This window comes from Adelges cooleyi, unplaced genomic scaffold (assembly GCF_023614345.1).
Source record: "Adelges cooleyi isolate 19-005CV unplaced genomic scaffold, UGA_ACOO_1.1 ACOO_flye_CR_arks_rails_tigmint_CR_PRNA_574, whole genome shotgun sequence".
Classification (NCBI taxonomy): domain Eukaryota; kingdom Metazoa; phylum Arthropoda; class Insecta; order Hemiptera; family Adelgidae; genus Adelges; species Adelges cooleyi.
In genome coordinates, this window is record NW_026096268.1 from 1,709,247 (window position 1) to 1,720,845 (window position 11,599).

Genomic DNA, 11,599 nt, shown 5'->3' on the forward strand with positions numbered 1-11,599 from the left:
GGATCTTTGACCCCTATCAACCTTATCTATTTTTACTCCTAATTTCAGATCGCTCTTAATACAACGGGGGGTCCTTATTGAATGGGCACCACCTACTATATATTAAAAAAAAACATATTTGGCAACTATGACCATTTTTGCTTGTTGGCTTATGTTTTTTTTTCCGTTTATTCGCAGAGTAAGGTAGTCTTCGTGTGTTCGTAAGACGCGAGTTCTAATTTAAATATTAGTAATAACTAGTATAGTAGGCATAGTCTTTAAAAAGGGACAAGTAGAAGTTATTAAGTTTGGTTGCCGACAAACATGTCCTGGTTTAATGTTACACCTACAAGCATCAAAATAATGCAAATTGAACGTTTACTGAAAAAAGTGAACTCAGTTCACATTTTTTAAAGAATAATCTAACATAGGATAAATAAACAAATAGACTAGTATATTTTACAATTAATCGATAATATTGACAATATGACTTCTACCCATTTTTTAGTAACAATTAAATTTATTTTTATTAAAAAATGTTGCAAATACAAAATTATGATTTTACAGGAGAGCAGCTTATAAAGCATTACTTTACATTTGTTTACAGCGTGTAATTAACGCATTTTTTACAGTTTATAGCTAAACATTTTTTGTCATTAATAGGGGTTTTAATATCTACCTACTTGTTATGCCTACTTAAGTTATTTAGGTATATGAAAAAATATTTAACTATATAATTATCAATAAAATAGTTTTTATTATTTATCATTTTATGGTATTATAATTTATAATAAACTATTTCCATGGTCTTATAAGGTTATTATTATTTCTAATATAAGATAACAAATTATTAATATTATTTTATAATTATGAATTTAAAAAAATCCTCAAAAACGTTATGCTATTAAACGTCCTCTGCAAATCAAAGTAATAATATAGTTATAAATTGTTCAAAGGCCGAAATTATTTATAGATGATATGTTATTACATGATATATTAAATTAATGTAAAATATAAACTTTATTCGTTAATCACGCGTTTTATCATCGCTGCTATTTTGACTTAAATTATTCAAAATACAATTTTTTTTTATACTTGAAAACTTGATGAAAATAGTTAAAAATATATGCAAAAAAAAATGTTTAGGTTAAGATTTATTGAAGTAGTCCAAATTGACTGACGGTCGTACAAATTTGTTTTTTTCGAGTATAATTCGACCTTGCTGCTCTTAACAGTACATAAATCACGAAATTTCCTATTATTAACCGTTATGATATTTAATATAAAACATTTGTTAATGAGGTTTTGTTTTGTTTGATAAAAAATGTCATTTGTTCAATAAAATATCTATTACCAATAAAACGAATAGTCGTCGGTGAACAATGAAGAAAACCGTCAGAAAAAAATGTCATTTAGCTGTGCCAATCACCGTTAAAGCACCGTAATTTATTTATTATTGTATAATCAACAAACTGTCAACAACTGTAATTATATGACTAGATGCTAAAATGTAGGTTACCAACAACTTTAAGGTTTTATGTAAGTTTTTTCTAAATAGTTAAAAGTATTATCGTGAAATATTTATAGTTTTATAGTGCACACAACACACCGTAAGTAAACTTTTACTCTAAAATGTTATGTGAGAAGTAATATTGAACGGCAATAAGCGCTAATATACTTGCAAGTAATACCTATTTCTTGCATTCATCTTCATTTAACAAACTTGTTGTTGCGTTAGGTCAATTTATAAATACTATACCGAAGTCTGATAAAAATGATTCGTACAGCAAACCTGTTTATACAGTACTCGTATATTTTCTCGGGTCATATGAAAATGATAGTGTTTTTATTTTTTTTCACGATAATCGGTGTGTAATGATACCTTTTGGTTTAATATGCCACTTTAAAGTTTGTAATTAAACATTAACTTGGCCAAGGCGTACACGACTAATAACTGGTAATAGAATCAATCGACTACCGCACGCAGTTCCATGAGACAATAAAAATATATTATTGGCAGAAATAATAATGTGACTGGTAGAATTCACATTCACAAATCAGTGTCTATTCACTTAGGTGGAAGACCTATTAAGAAAATAACCGTGGATTTAATTCAATATTATTGTATTTCGAAAAAATATAGGTCACCGCCGTTACAAACGAAATGCTGTAAAATGAGGTATTTTCGATAATTACAATGTTCACTTGAAAATAATGATTACATTACTATAAATAGGTTTAATATAATATACAAATAACAAGTAAATCATTAAACATTACACAGATATGGGTACGTTTTAACTAAAGTGCACGGATGCATTTTTATTTAACTTGACCTACCTTAATCAACACCTTAATCAATTTTTTATGAATTATATTATATCATAACGTCGAAAGGTGTAGAACGTTACAGACGGAGCACTAACTAAATTGCAGTCAAACTATTTACAGTTACATTAATGATTACATCTAAAGAAAAAAAGCTGTGCTAATTTCTTGTAATTATATCTTCTCCTTCGCAGCCTTTGTTACTGCCATTTATGTATTATTTATGTACAGTTCGTCCCAAAATAATAGTTGTACTAACAAACACAATAAGGTGCTAATTAACAATGTACATAGTCTATTGTATAAAATACAAGTAACGCAGCCAAAAATGATATATTTTGTCCATTATTAGAACCGTAGATATTTTTAGTGCATGCTATCGATTTGGGTTCCATTTTGAAATTTGAATTTTCCTATGTTCTTATCAAACGTCACACCTGTGTTATTTTCCATTGATGAATACCAACGGCGCGGTATATACAAAGGATGGGGTATACAACAAGCGATCAAGGACCCTAATGGAACATTCACTTACTGCACCCGTGGAATCCGCGACCCCCACGGCTCACAAACGGGGCAATGCTATAGGGTGTTACGCGCTTTTAGTATTTCCCTTGTGGTTTTTTGTTTTGTTTTCAAACGCATGTTTGTGCGGTAGGGCGGCAACTGTTGAAAGAAAATTGTTTGCACAGTACTAATACAGTCTATATAGATGTGTGTACAAACCGGAAGAGCACTCGCGGTTATGGTCCCCCTTCTCTCAATTTTAACAGCTTCACATTAGAGAGAACAAAATCATTCCCATCCCCTATTGCGGTATGTAGAGTTCAATGAACTTCGTCGCCAAGTTGGATCTCACGTATAGTACTTCCACGGAGTTTAGCTTAGAAAATAATAGCCCGGTCGTTTAATTATTGAAAAACGTTTCTCACTATATTCCGGTTAATCTTCGATTTCAGATATGGTCATAAACAATCATCTGTTTAAAGGTAAAAACAAAAAATACTGCAAAATACCATAACATTAACGTGTACAGATTACGGGCGATTTATATATATATATATATAAAACATTAAAAATATTTAATTGCCAAATGTTTTTTGCTTGAGTAAAATAACTTTCCAAATTAACATGCATGCATATTAAGGTGAACCAAAAAAAAAATTCTTTTTTTCTTCTTTTTGCAATAATATGTTCAATTGAATAAAAATAAATGTCCTAACTTTTTCAGGTTTTTACAAAAAACTAGAAGTTGCTAATTTAATACCGATAGAAGTAATAGGTGTGTTTTATTAGTATTTAAAAAATAAAACCATTTTATGAGACCTTTATCTCCGTCAATATTTTTTTTTCTTATTAACCTGAAATTCGTATCCTTTTTTTTATACAAAATAAAAACATGATACGTTTCGAAGGTATATTTGTTCAATGCATGTACCATAATATGTATTTATTGTTTTCCCTTTGGGCTTGCACCGTTGCGATATTACATATTTCTTTGCAATAAATACATGTCTTATTAATATTTGAATTTACAAACAGAAATTAGTGTACTCTGTACTTTTTTTTTATATTTTCTTAAATACATTCTTGCCGTTTAACCATGGTCCTTAGGAACGCCATAACAGGAAACGTCAGCCAAGTAAACCGAACAATTATTTATATGTGTATGTATATACCTACTGTAATATTGTTATTTTCATGTACCTTCGTAGAACACTAATAAGTAATAACACAATTTGCTCCCATTTTTTTTTTTTTAATTTATCAACCAAGCGCTCATCGTTTTGTCTTTCCTGTGTTGGTCGTATGTAACTCTACACCGAGTCATCGTCCGTACACTTAAGTACGTATAATAATTTTTCTTTGCCTTTTCGCTACACCCGATAGACTTTCCAAAGCGATTATCGTCGGTAATTGTATACTATCGGCCGCAGACTGCAATTTTTTAAAAAAAAAATTTTTTTTTTTATTAGTTCTTTTTCATACGCATTTTTCTATCGCAGTGTCTATATCAATAATAATTAACAATTAGCTCGAATAAATCAGTATACACGCCAAACGGCATTAATTAAGAAACCAACTCGCATTTCTCATTGGCGCAGACCATTACAAATATGTGCAGTGTATATTTGGTTCAACTCTTGTACGATTAGTAAGAATTTATAAAGTAGTAGAGAGCCATAATTGTTGTTTCACAAACGCGTAGGCGCTAATAATTGTAAACAATGGTGAAATTAAGATGCTTTTTTTTTTTTTAAATTCTAATTATATAAATAATTTTTAAAACGATTTGAATCTAAAAGAAAATACTCCCTTACGCATTCCGCGCATGCAACCGAACTACCAGACCAGTGGTGTTTATAATCGTTTAATCTGGCGCGTTCATAATGTAGTTGTAGTAGAATAATTCAAAATCTAATCATCGTTATTCGAGTATTACAAAAATACTCATTATAATGAATACTAATTTCTAGACATAAACAACTCAAACAGAAGTATTAATACAAATAATTTTAAAGGTTAAAAATTAAACAGAGTCAGCGTTATCATAGTAATACTATGCCACTCGACAATAAACAATACTCTGGTTTTAATTAATTCAATGTATAGAACAAAATTTATCAAGGTCATGTAATAAAGTTTCGTTGAATACTTTTGCAAAATTATATTTATGACGAAAACAAGCTGTTTGCGGGAATTTGAAAAATACGGCTTACATAAATAAATGTTAATTTGATACCTATTATAGTTAACTGTGAAGGCCGTTCCTTTAAATTGAATTATACAATTATAAAATTATTATATTAAGTAGTGGAGGCGGACTCCGAAGTAATCGACTTACACTTTTTTGGATTCCATAATAATTTGACTGACTTGACTGAAAAAAATAATCAAAAAGTGGTCCCATTAGATTAGATTAGACAAAACAATAGTATTTTTTTCTAATTAGATGTTTTGAATTGGCAATGCATATACAAATATTGTATTTAATTTAAGTTTGAACTTATAGTTTCCACTGGGCTTATGAGATGTTTGAAGTTTGCATAACGGCTGCGTGTTGAAATAAAAAAGCTCAGCAAAACAGACTTAAGTTTTATTTGAAAGCGGAAAAACAAATGGTGTTTTCTACCAACAACAATGATATATCTTGGCCGGATATTCCTTGTTGTCAATCACAAAGTGTAACTAGCAGTGAGCAAGCATTAATTAAATAACGTTTGCTTAATATCAATTCAAGAATGTAGTTTTGTTTACTCGACAAAACTTAATAAATCAAACTGTTCTGTTTATGACTTGTAACAACGATATCGAAAAAAGTCAATCTATTTATTATTTTTTCTAGAACGCCGAGATTTCTTTGTGTTTAGATTCAAAGTCGCTGTTTTAAAGATATAATATGTCGGTCGATATAAATTAAATGTATACCTGTATCTATACTTACCGGTAAATAGCGTACATACTACATACGATTTAACGAATAGCTTTTATCCGACTGCACAGGAAAAGGGTCAGTATAGTGCAACTAACGTGTGTAACGACCCAAGGTTATAATTTTTTTTTTTTGTATATTTAGTATAATTTATTATTAGATTCAATTTTAATGATTTCAACATTTACATTTTACATAGGACGAAACACTTACACGATATCCGAATACTTAGGTATGTACAATAAATACGTTTATAGAGTTATTGGCTCTATAGCTTTGCACTTCCGCCAAAGAGATACTTAAGTTTAAAAATTTGAGATTTACATTACAATGTATAATGTGTAAAATGTACATTTATAGTTAGAAGAATCTTATAAACTACAACACAAACAAACATACTAATATTTATATTATTACTTGCTTACTACTTTTAAAGGCGTTCGGTATAGGCAATATTTTGCATAAGAATGATCTCCATGATGTACCTTACCTTGAAGTCCCAACGCTAAAATCAAAAACTTAATACAGCCCTAAAATTAGTACAATTATTAGAATAGATAATATTGAGAATAATACCCGTTACACTAGTAACGCCGTGGGTACCGTCCTCTCAGTATTGTTGATCTATTGAAAGCAAATTAAAATTTTACACAAATAAAGTAAATTAGACATTTTTTCACTTATTTATTAAACATTAAAAAACGCGAGGTCGAAACTATACAATTGATTTTCAATACACAAACTGATCGCATTCAGTCAGTATTAAACAGACTTGTTTTTATTTTTTTTAATAAAAAATATAAACAAGTCCACAAAAATTGTCATTTTTTAAATTTAAAAAAATATTCAGTTTTGTAATAAAGAAAAAAAAAATTCAAAATGCGTTTTTATAAGGACATCATGTCGACATAAAGAATATTGTTCGTACACGACTTCGAAGAGACCGCATTACGTTTTTCGCGACTTACCTCAAATTAAATCATTTGGATTTCCAATTAATCGGCACACTGTTGTACGGTGAATATTCTGAAAACATACTATACAAAACGCTTCAACGGTTGTTGTTAACGATTTCACCGTCGCCAAATGGATTTTCGCCATTGCATAATAACCCATTCAAATGATATAGTCAGTGTAGCTGTTGTTGTTGTTGGTGCTGCTGCGCTTGCAATAAAACTCTGCGGGTCTCTCGATGCCAGAGCATATAAAACGAATTTCGATTTAGAGTTTTACGACGAAAAATTGGGTTTTTCGTTTTGTGCGACAGTGTCTGCAAGCGCTTAATTTAAAGTAAAAATAAGGACGTTTATGTGTACATGCACAAATGTATACCTACCTACGCATTTATTGAACGCGAAACGGCATGCCATTTATATTTGTGTAAGTAAATACGTGCAAGTTATATACAACGAGGGTATCTGTGCGGGATTTTATTGGGTCAGCCGTAAAACTGGGCTTCTATATAAAACAAAATAATTGAGTTCGGTGAGTATTTATACAGTTGTTAACATTAATACAATATAAATGCACTAAAAAAAGCAAATTGGAAAAAAAAATGTACGGCCTTTACATCTCTACAAATAAATAGTGGGTGGTAGTATATATTATATACTATATAATATTCAACACTAATCATTGCACTTTAATTTAACATCCGTAATTGTAGAAATAAATAGTTTATGCTGATATTTCAATAATAAAAAAAAATTAAAAAAATTATTCCACTTATATACATTATAAATTATAGTTTATATTTTACATTGGCACACTAATTGTTCATATAGAAGCAAACCAAGAGATGGCCATTAGTCAGTATTGTTTTTAACCATACTGGTTTTGGTCCTACTATTTACTTCACTGTCGCATACCAGCTAGTATATGTTAAATAATCTCTTTATATTATTACTCTAAGGGTCCAGTGATATCTAGATAGGTAGACATTTTAATGTAACTTAATATTTCCATAGAATTGTGTCATAAACTTTTTTACTTTCCGCCATGCAACGTTACTGTCTGATTGAAAATGTTTTTTTTAGACTGGATATCATGTTCATTTCGTCGTAGTGAAATTCAATACATTCAATTAAATTTTAAATGGTTCTTTTTAACTTAAGGTCGAACAGATTTTTATTATTTTCCTTATGTATAGGTAGTTTTTGAATAAATTAAAATACATACGTATATATTAATATTGAATACGTTTCAGATGTAGTTTTCCTTGTGTTCTATGTAGGATACACAACTACATCTATTATATAATTTTAACTTATAGTATATACAAAGTGTATCTGCATTGAACGTCTAACTGTATAAGGGCACAATTGCATAATGGACAAATAAATCATTTTTATAAACTAATTTTGTTTACATTGTTTGTAATTTTTATGAAAATAAATAAAACATTATAATATTTCGTGTAAAATTGTCTAAATTAACACGTCATAAAAAAACGTATTTTGATTTCGCTAGATTCATAATGTAAGTGAGTGTGAGGAAGAGATAATAATTATTATACCTAGCACGTGTGAAACTTTTTTTTTTTTGTGATAAATTATTTATACGTGAGAAATTATGCGAAAAATATATCTGAAAAATAATTTACCGTTTTATTTTCTACACTTTGAATTTTACAAATGCAGACTACTGCACGCGAATACACGATTGAGTTTTAAACTGTACTGTAAGTAATACTTATTGTATGTTTATCTGAAAACATTACAAACTATTTTTTAGCTCCGCATCCAAATAATTAATTTTAAATATGCAACATTTTTAATGCATAAATAAAACGAAGGTAAACGTCCAATGGCAGTGTTGGCCTTTATGCTAACACGATTGAATAACTCAAATAAATTATATTACCTATATAGCCGGTCGTCAATGTTGTGACTGTACGATTATATACAATCCAACAATCTATGATCCGTTTATAGTCATTGAAGGTGTTCGATTGTAATTCCTACATACTACATGCCTACTCGGTGTAAACAAAACAAATTAACACCTACATTTTATTTTTAAATTACAGAACGACTTGAATATTACTTATAAAATGTGTTACATATTTAACTACAATAATACATATTACCAAATATAGGCAAAAATGAAATGTAATTTTTTTTTCAATTTCCAGTCACTAAATGATAATATACTTGCTATACTTTATACATCTCCGTTAAATTCAATGTAGATTATATCACGTATTGATGACCAAAGCTAGTCCTAGTTGGCCTTTAGTAGTTGGACGGTAATTTAATATTAACATATCAATGTAGATTAGTTTAGTTAATACTAAAAAAGTACGTATAATGACACAAACTCCTAAGAAAAACTTAATAGACGTTCACAGCAGACACTCGTGTACTAGAAGATGCATATCTATGCCCCTGTTTTATTAAACCTGCAGTGCCCATTATAGCAGAAAACGTGAAACATTTTTATTATATCATTTTATTTTGTTAGAAAAAATACATTTAATGTAGGTGGCACCTATTAGTTATTTAAGAAATTGCTATCTATCAAATGTTATAAACGTATTTTTTTTTTTTACCAAATTCCTGATAATTTAATCTACATTAAAAAAAATGGGCATTGAAGGGTTAAGTAGTGTTATAGTATTTACTTATGATATCACCTTATTCGTCATAGAATTAAAACTGCACTTAAAAGACTATGCTTATACGGTGTAAGGATATTCAAGTAGGTCTGTAATTATATTGACTTAAAGGTCTTATGCGTATCATAAGATGAACATTCCATTCAAAAAGTCTCATTCATCATTAACGAACAATATGGCTTGCGGGTCTATAGTAAATTAAGAAAGGTGGCTTGTATTATAAAATTTAATTGCAAACAAATAGTTAACTAATATCTAATGCAAACCAGTAAGATCGTCGGCAGAAGTCCGTTTAGAGATTTTGTATCGAATTCAGTTAGGTAGGTATTAAAAAAACAGATTAATCGACGAAAATTACCCCCCAAAAAAAAAATATATGTATTTTAGAATAATATTTCTAGCCTTTAACTGCCATTAGATATTATTCTAAATTATTTTTTGTTTTGGGGTAATTGTAATCTGTTTTCTTAATACGTATTCAGTTCATTAGTGGCAGTTTTATGTCGTTGTTATCGTCAACGGCTGAGGGAGGACGTTTCTCAATAATATTATTATTAAAAAAAAAATTACCTATATTTGATTTAAAAATTACTATATTTACAAATTTTCTTTCGAGGAACACGACGGTGTTGGCTACGCGCAGTACCATTTTTTGAAGAACAAAAGTCATCATCATCTTAATCAGAAAAAACAACTTTTTCACAAAATTTAAAAAAAAATGTACATATTGCTTAAGCATAAGGTTTGGTTTATAATATCACTGTTAATATAATACATTATTGGCTTTTAGTTACCAGTTGGCAGTTACCACAGTAGTTGCGCGTACTTGGAAATTGAAACAATCTTACCGAAACTGAGTAAAATGTTTTAAATCTTTTTGTATTATAACATATTAAGAAAATTCATTTACGATATAACATATATTATTTAGAAAATTAAAAACGAATTTTTACCAGTGTAAGCGTATGTGCCGCACCATATGGGATTTTCTTTGCAAACCACCGAACAAACGCCACATTGGCTTCTCACCAGTGTGCACGCATTTGTGTTATATCGGAGTGGCTTTATGAGTGGCAAAAGTACTTTTCTCGTAAAGCCACTCCGGTTTGGCACTAGTCACATTCGTAGGGCTTCACACCAATGTGCACGCGTTTGTGTTGTGTTGGAGTGGCTTAATGACAGAAGCACTTTTGGCACTAGTCACATTGGTAGGGCATATCGCCAGTATGAAGTTGGTCGTGGAAACGTCCGTGTGCTTTTATTGGCGTACCCACCTTGTCACTAGATCTCTTAAGACTGAAACAAGTGACACTTGTCAATATCGATAAAAACAATTGTAAAGGACAATATCATGTGTTTTAAACTAAATTTGTAGTTTCATGGAGATACGATTAGGGTTGATTGTCTGTCCCTTTCTATCATTGTTAACTAACAATGTAATGAATCTATTTTTTCTGGTAGCCGTTGACTAAATTCAATTAGTATGCGTGTAAATGATATGTATGTGTATAAAAACACATTGCTGCCGAAAACAAAACCAAAAATTTATAGTATTATTGGGCATATTTTAGCCAAAAAAAAACGGAATGTATAAAAAAGTATATTGACAAGGCCAGGGACTAAAATCAATGTGTTTTAAACTTAGCATGTACAAATCAATTATGGTACAAAATGAATTTCCAACAAGATAAAGTAGGTATAGTGTATTAAAATTTGTATGATAAATTTTAAAACAAAATGATCCATCGAAATCATAATACATTTTTCACGATAGTATCTAATAGTCAAATTTGGGATTATAAAAAAGTTTGCTAACTTTCTAAAATGTTTTAAAAAAAAAAAGATTTTTTGACTCGCTGATAACGAGTTACATGGCACATGTGATCAGTATTGAGAAAATTAAATTTAAATAAAAAAAGGACGAATAAAATAAAATGATAACAATACATTTTTAAAGAACGATAAAAAAATAATTTTGCGTTTGTTATTCAAAAAGAAAATATTAATCTCTATTTACAAACACTAATTTAATTAAATACCTACTTATGTTATTTGATTAATATATTATGTAATTAAATTATTCACATTCAAAACTGCAACAAAAATTTTGAACGTTTCATTAAATACATACTTATTTTTACTAAATACCTACCGCATGCAATTCTCTTAAATGTTATTATTTTTTTTACACATGTTGTAGTTATGTGTAGACCTATCTTCAGAAGTGTTCGTTAAGTCTTTAA